At 34.7% G+C, this 8,791-nt stretch overlaps 1 pseudogene; it reads left to right on the forward strand.

The window, feature by feature from the left end:
- Positions 1-4,468: 4,468 nt before the first annotated feature.
- Positions 4,469-5,785, forward strand: LOC140671790 (NADH-ubiquinone oxidoreductase chain 5-like; annotated as a pseudogene).
- Positions 5,786-8,791: the final 3,006 nt, after the last annotated feature.

Below are 8,791 nucleotides of genomic sequence, written 5' to 3' on the forward strand. Positions count from 1 at the left end.
ATGGAGGGCGGTGGCCTCTTTCTGTGGAGTAGTCTTCAGCACAAAGAAAGAGGCGGAGCGAGAAAGAGAGAGAGAAGGACGAGAGAGACGCCGGGGGAGGGAAGATAAGACCCCTCCTCCCTCTCCCGGGAATTCGGGCGAGAACCCCCAACAGCAGACCCCCACCCTTGGAAGCCGACCCCCACTAGTAAGTGGGCGGTCCGGACCAGGGGGCCGGAGCAGGCAGTGGGGTGGACAAGGAAGTAGGACGAAAATGACGATAAAGGGGGGGACACGATTATCCCCCCCCATTACGTCTCTGGTGTGGGAGAGACGCAGAGCCGGAAGTGGGGTAGGAAACGGACATTCCACCTCCGTCTACTGCAATCTGGGAAGGAGAAGACCCCGGTTGGTATCCCGGGGTCGTAATAGGGAAGGGACGCTCCTGCGAGTGCTCGTTGGACCCAGGTCCAAGCGTGTGTGTGTACGAGACGGGCAGGAGGAGGGAAAGTGCCGATGGCGAGGCCCTCCTTTCTGCATAAACCGTCTGGGAAGGATACCCAGGGGGGGTTTTAGTGGGTATTCCGGTGCTTCCTCTATAGTGCCGGCGAGTCCCACATATCCCGGCCAACCAATACCAGGCCGGGGATGCGTAAAGGCATTTCCCCCTCGTAACAAAAAAAAAAAAAAAAGGTTAGGTTAGGTTAGGTTAGGTTAGGTTAGGTTACCTCTCGTGAGGTTTTTAGTGGGTATGCCCTTAAATAGGGAGAGTCCCACATACCCCCCGGATACCCACATTCGGGGGGGATGCGTAATGCATTTTCCTCACGTAAAAAAAAAAAAAAAAAAAAAAAAAGGTTCCTCCCCGATCTTCCTCGATGATGCGCCACTGTGACGTGGTGGGGAGGCTTTGTCCTGAAGCCCCGGGAAACCGGAGTGGAGGGATAGCTAAAAGCGCATCTTTAGCCGGATTTCCTCTTGGACCCGGGCTCGGGCAGGATGCATAGCACCGGCATGCATACCTGGGTGTCGGACGCGTACGAATCGCTTCCTGCTACAGACGCGACGGTCGCGGCGGAAATGATGGTGAACGCCACATAGTACGCCGGGGGCGAAAGCCCTTAAGCCGGAGCGTGGCTGGGCGGGGGTTGAGGAGTAACAAAGACACTACGCGAGGGCCTTAGCGTGCCCGCCTGAAGAGTGTCCTCCCTTCCGGAGGAGTCCTTTTCAGAAGAGCCGATCGGATGGAGAGGCAACCGATGCTGATCGGGCTCCCCGGGTGCCGATCCTGAAGTGAGGCTTACGCGTCGCAAATCCCAACAAGACGGGAAGCGAGCGGTCGGGGCGCGGCTTCTTGGAGGGAGGCGGATCTACGGGTGCCGACGAGCCTCCTGGGACGGTCGCGCTTCCGGGCCATCTCGGTGTCGGGGGATCCTCCGGCTCTTCGGGGACGGCGGGTTTGGCCGGCATCGCTTTGGTCGTTGTAGGGTAGTCGCCACCCTACGATGCAGGGTTCGGGTAGGACCTCGACCTGTTGGCTTGACAGCAGGGCGAGGTGTCAGGGGGTCGCTCATCTCTGATTCGGGTCTTGGTGGTGGGTGATGGAGGGATTTTCGGCTGGATCCGAGTCCCAAAGTCACCAAACACCGCAACAGGGGTCCTCTTTCCTCTGTATAGGAAACTCGAAAGACGGATCGGTTGACAGGACGCCCGATGTAGGTTGAAGGACCGCAGTCCCGATGCTATACACGGTACGCACAGGGGTCCGCCTTCCCCCTCATATAAAAACGCGAAGGCGGGGACACGGGTTAGGAAGCTCGATGTGGGTTGAAGGACATTACCGTCCCGATGCTACACACGGTTCGAACAGGGGTGCGCCTACCCCCTGTACAAAACACGGAGGCGACCGGGGCAGGGTGTTTATCAGTATGGATAACACCTTGCATATAGGATTAAGTTAGTACAACCCTACGATGAGGTTCCGGGTCGAACCTTGGCAGTTGTTTCTACGTGGAAACAATAGTACAAGGAACAGGGTTCGCTCTCCCCTGACGGTGACAGGACGCCCGATGTAGGTTGAAGGACCATGGTCCCGATGCTATACACGGTACGCACAGGGGTCCGCCTTCCCCCTCGTATAAAAACGCGGAGGCGGGGACACGGGTCAGGAAGCCCGATGTGGGTTGAAGGACACTACCGTCCCGATGCTACACACGGTTCGAGCTGGGGTGCGCTTACCCCCTGTACAAAACACGGAGACGTTCGGGGCAGGATGTTGATCGACAATGCGATAACATCCTGTGAAATGGCTGGTGCCTGACCGGGGGAAACCGGTTCGCGTTGATTGGGGCGTCGTTGCACCGAAGACCCCTCCGAGCCAAGTGCCGTTGGGGCTAGTACGTGTCTCGACTCCTTCCCTGGGAACTCGTCCAAGAGGAAGGGCTCTGCTGGATCGGGAACTGGAAGCGGGAACCTGTTAGTAGTGGAACCCAGGAGGGGTTCTGCGAAACCAGGGCCCTGCGGAAGCTTCTCGTCAAGGTGGGGACCCATGAAGCGCGGCCGGACCGCCAATACAGGAGTCCGCCTAGTGGTGATTTGTCTTGGCCACTATAATAACCGAAAGACGCACGCGAATGGCTACCCTTCGAGGGTGGACACCGGAGGCAAGAGTGTGAGCCAGGGGTGTCACCCGGGGGATGCCAAAGAGGTGTCTGGTCCGGGCGAGTTTAAGGCTAAAAGGGATGTCGCCCCGGTCTGGTCAAACGGCACGGCCCGCACGACCGTGTACGCGGCCGGACCACTATGGTATAATTAAATTATTCTATTATTTATTTTTTTTTAATTAATATGATAAAATTTTTATTTTTTTTTATATTTATAATTTTATTAATAAAAAATAAAAAAATATTTTTTTATAATTCATGTTTTATTTTTAGATTTTTATTTTTATTTAAATTTATATTTAAAGATATTTGAATTAGGGTGAGAATATTTATAGGGTTTGATTTTTATTCATTTTTTTTATTAGCTTTAAGATTTTGAATTTTAGCTTTAATAAAAATAGTTATTCAGTTGGAGGAGAGGAGTGGTAGGCTAATTAAAATAAATTATGAGAAAAAATTGTTAATATTTGAAATTATATTATTAATTTTAATTATTTATTTTTCTTCTATAAATTTAATATTATTTTATTTAATGTTTGTGAGTTAAGATTAATTCCTATGTTTATTGTCATTATTTATTGAGGGTTAAATTTTGAACGAACCTCTGCATCTTATTATTTATTAATATATACAATATTTATTTCTTTGCCTTTATTAATTTATTTATTTGAAATTTATAAGCATAATATAACATTTGATTTTAATTTATTGATAAAAAATATAATAATTAATATAGGATTTTGAGATTATTTAGTTTATTTTATAGCATTTTTTATTAAGCTACCAATTTTTATTTTTCATGTTTGGTTGCCTAAGGCCCATGTTGAAGCGCCTGTTTATGGGTCAATAATTTTAGCTGCTGTTTTATTGAAATTAGGGGGGTATGGTTTATTACGTTTTATTATAATATTTATTTTTCAAAGGAATAAGTATAGGTATGTAATTTTTAGAGTTGGGATTGTAGGAAGGTTGTTTATTGGTATTTTATGTTTAGTTGAAATTGATATAAAAAGTTTGGTGGCTTATTCTTCTGTTGTACATATAAATGTAATAATATGTTCAATATTAACAATAATAAAATTAGGATTTATTAGTGCTTATATTTTAATAATTTCTCATGGCCTATGTTCATCAGGTTTATTTTTTATAGTGAATTTATATTATGAGCGATCAGGGAGTCGGTTGATTTTTTTTAATAAAGGAATATTAAATATTTTTCCGTCTTTAAGAATTTGATGATTTTTATTATGTGCTGCTAACTTTTCTTTTCCTTTTTCTTTAAATTTTTTTAGAGAGATTTTTATAATTAGAGTTTTAATTAGATGAGAGATATCTGTTATTATTTATATAATAATGATTTGTTTTTTTAGGAGTGCTTATTCATTATATTTATATTCATATATTCAGCATGGATTTAATTATTTTGAAGAAAAATTTTCAACAATTTATTTATATAAAAGATTATATGATTATTTTGATTCATTTAATTCCTTTAATTTTAATAATTTTAAATTTAAGTTTAATACATTAATTTTTTTAAATAGAATTTAGTTTTGTTATATTAGTCAATATAGATAATATTAATTATTAATAAATAAGTAATGTTTATTATTTATTTATTTTATTATAATGTCATTATTTAAGTAGTTTAAAATAAAATATTAATTTGTGAAATTAGTGATATAAAAAAAATTTATCTTAGATTATTATAAATTTATTCATTTTTTATAATAATTATTTTTATGTTATTTTTTTTTATAAGATTATATTTAAATTTAATAAATTTAAGATATATAATGGAATGATTATTTTTTAATTTTAATTCAATTAATGTAGAATTTTATATTTTATTTGATTGAGTCTCATTGTTCATTGGGGTAGTTATATTAATTTCTTCAATAATTATATTACATAGAATAATTTATATAGGCGATGACATATTTATTGATCGGTTTATTAAGTTAGTAATTATATTTGTTTTATCAATAATTTTAATGATTATTAGCCCTAATTTAATTAGAATTTTATTTGGGTGAGATGGGTTAGAATTAACTTCTTATTGTTTAGTGATTTATTATCAGAATTATTTATCATATAATTCTGGGATAGTGACAGTCTTATGCAATCGAGTGGGAGATATTGGGTTATTAATAAGAATTGGATTAATATTTACATTTTGAAGTTGGAATTTAAGTTTTATGGAAAATTATAAGTTAATTTTAAGAATAATTGTTTTAGCAGCAGCTACAAAAAGTGCTCAGATTCCTTTTTCTGTTTCATTACCAATAGCTATGGCCGCCCCGACCCCAGTATCAGCCTTGGTTCATTCATCAACTTTGGTTACTGCAGGGGTTTATCTAATAATTCGTTTTAATAAATATTTAATGAATAGGGGCATTGAGAAAATTTTATTATATATTTCAATTTTTACTATATTTATAGCTGGGTTGATGGCAAATTTTGAAAATGATTTAAAAAAAATTATTGCTTTATCTACTTTAAGTCAATTAGGGTTAATGATAATAATTTTAAGTTTAAGATTTAATTTTTTAGCCTTTTTTCATCTATTGACTCATGCAATTTTTAAGTCATTATTATTTATGTGTGCAGGAGTTATAATTCATTTAATGAATAATAATCAGGATATTCGATTATGTGGTAATTTAAATGAATTTATTCCATTTACTATAATAAGATTTTATATTTCTAGATTAGCATTAATAGGAATTCCTTTTTTAGCCGGATTTTATTCTAAAGATTTAATTATAGAAATTATCTATTTAAATAATATTAATATTTTTTTATTAATAATAATTACTTTATCAATTTCTCTTACTGTGTCATATTCTTTACGATTGATTTATTATATTTATTTTGGCTCATTTAAAAATTCAAGATTTTATTATTATAAAGAAGATAAATTAATGAATTTATCGATGTTTGTTTTATTAATCTTAAGGTTAATTAGAGGATCTATATTAATGTGAATATTTTTTTTTGATAATTACTTTTTATATATGAATGTAAATGTAAAAATAACTACAATGTTATTATTATTTGTGGGAGTATTATTAAGGTTGATTATGTCTATAAAAAATTTAATTAATATATTAATATTTAGTTATTTTTTTAGATCTATATGATTTATAAATTATATATATATATGAATTTATAGTCCTATTATAATTTGTAGATTAAACACCTATAGGATAGATAAGATATGGATTGAATTTATGGGAAAGAAAATTATTTATAGGATAATAAATAGATTAGTAATTAAGATAAAATTATTTAAAATTTATATATTTATTTTTATTTCAGTATTAATTTTATTAATTATTTTTTTTATTAGTTAATTAATTTTTAAAGTAATTTATATTTAAATATAGCTTAAATATAGCTTAAATTTCGTAAAGCATAATATTGAAGATATTAAGATAATAAGATTTTATTTTTAAATAATTTATTTATAAATAAAGAAAAATTTATTATTTTTATAATGAAAATATAAGGTTTTTATTAATTAAACTATATAAATGAATAAAAAAGAAAAATTAACTAGAATTTTTTTATAGATTCAATATAATTATTAACAATAATTTACCTCTTTTTTGGTTTTAGTTAATAATTTTTAATTAGATATTTATTAAATTTATGAAATAAAATGAAACCTTTCATTGAATGTTGAGTTAGAAGCTCAAAAATATTATTATTTCAAAAAATAAATTTTATTCGATGTGGTTCTTTTAGATTAATTGAAATTAATCAAATTTTTAGGTCGAAATTAAATGTAAATATTTACTTTAAAAGAAAATTAAGATTTAAATATTAAGATATTTAATTTTTAATTGCAATTTAAATGTTATTTATGTTTAACTAAAATCCTGAATAAAATTTATCAAGAATAAAAAATAAATTTATAAATGTAAAAAAATTATAAATTTTAATTAGTTTTTCAGTCAATTGATTTTTCTAAATATTCAATGATTAGGCCAGAAATTAGAATGAAAATGAACAATAATGAGGAAAAAATAATAATTTTATTTATAAAATATATGTAAATTAATGGGATTAAGAGAGTAATTTCAATGTCAAAAATTAAAAAGATTAAACTAATTAAAAAAAATTGAATTCTAAATGGGAGACGAGAATTAGATAGAGGATCAAATCCACATTCAAATGGTGAGATTTTTTCTCGATTTGCTAATGATTTAGATGAGATAAGTAAATTAATTAATAAAATTAGAGTTGATAGAATAATAAAAAATGTAATTATATAAATAAAAGTTAAAATTATTTATATTAAAATTTTATTAATTTTTTTAATTGGAAATTAAATGTAATATGAATATACTATATAAATTTATAAAATAATAAATTAATTTAAATTAAGTAATATTTTAGTATCTTCATCAATAAATAGAAATATATAAAAATAATCAAACAACATCTACAAAATGTCAGTATCAGGCTGCTGCCTCAAAACCAAAATGGTGAGATTTTCTGAAATGAAGAAAATTTATGCGAAGCAAACAAATTGAAAGAAATAACGTCCCAATAATTACATGAATTCCGTGAAAGCCTGTAGCTAGAAAAAAGGTTGACCCATAAATAGAGTCAGCATTTGAAAAAGGTGACTCGAAATATTCAATTATTTGAAGGGAGGTAAAATAAATCCCAAGTATAATTGTTAATAAGAGACTTTGATATCTTTCATTAAAGTTTTTATTTAAGATAGAATGATGTGTTCAAGTTACTGTTATCCCAGAGGATAAAAGAATAATAGTATTTATTAGAGGGATATCAAATGGATTGAATGGTTTAATGCCTAAGGGGGTCATAATTGACCAATTTCTATGGAAGGGGCTAAAGCAGAATGAAAATAAGCTCAGAAAAAGGAAATAAAAAAGAAAATTTCTGAAATAATAAATAAAATTATCCCTAAGCGAAGGCCAATATATACATTAATTGTATGAGATCCTTGAAATGTTGATTCTCGTGTTACATCTCGTCATCATTGATATATGCATAATAATGTGCAAGGAATAGAAATTATAATTAGATAATTTAATTTATGAAATCATATCTTCTTCTTCTTCTTCTTCTTAGATTAGGGATATCTCCCTGTTATATCTCCACTGCTTCCTTTCCATCCTCCTAGGTGTTGTCTTGTGAGCTTGATGTCCAGCTTTCGTACCATCTTTTTGGTGGTCTTCCTGGTCTTCGCCTGGCGTCTGGTCTCTGAGTCATGGCCACTTTCACCAGTCTGTCATTCTCCATCCTCTGGACGTGATCCCTTCATAGTCTTCGCCTCGCTCTAACCCATCTGACCACGTCCTGTACTTTGCATTGTTCTCTTATATGACTGCTTCGAATCCTGTCTTGTAAACTAACACCTACTATCGATCTTAGTGTTCGCATTTCTGTTGTTCTCATTATGCCTTTGGTTCTTCTGTTCTCGGCTCTTGTCTCTGCCGCATACGTAAGTATTGGTCGTACACAAGTTTTGTATATTTTTACTTTACTTGCTACTCCTAGGTATTTGTTGTCCCAGATGACGTCTCGAAGGCAGCCCGAAATTTGGCTTGCTTTTATTGCCTGAATACGTACCTCATCGTATATATCTCTGGCGCTGGTTATTTCCGCCCCTAGATACTTGAATTGCTGTACCTGTTCGACCGGCTTATCGTGTATCACCAGTTTGCACCGTATTGGTTCCCTAGAGATTACCATTGACTGTGTTTTTTGCATCGAAATCCGCATGTTGAACTCCTCCGCCTTGATTGTGAGTCGGTAGAGCAATCTCTGTAGGTCGTCCTCACTCTCTGCCATCAGCACCACGTCGTCCGCATAAGCCACCACCTGGAAAATATGTTCTCCCATTGCATAGCCAATGTTAGCTGTTCTCAGGTCCCTGATGATCTCATCCATTAAACAGTTAAATAGTGTCGGGCTTAAGCTGTCCCCCTGCCTTATTCCGGCGCTCATTTGTATTTCTTCTGTTGTCGTATTCCTGTATTTCACTTTAGTTCTATTTTTTATATTAAGCTGCTTGATTATGTTTACGATTCTGGTGTTGAGTCCTCTGCTTCTGAGTGTTGTGAGTACATCCTGTAGTTGTATTCTGTCGAACGCCTGGGTAAAGTCTA

Source organism: Anoplolepis gracilipes, chromosome 12 (assembly GCF_047496725.1).
Source record: "Anoplolepis gracilipes chromosome 12, ASM4749672v1, whole genome shotgun sequence".
NCBI classification, from domain to species: domain Eukaryota; kingdom Metazoa; phylum Arthropoda; class Insecta; order Hymenoptera; family Formicidae; genus Anoplolepis; species Anoplolepis gracilipes.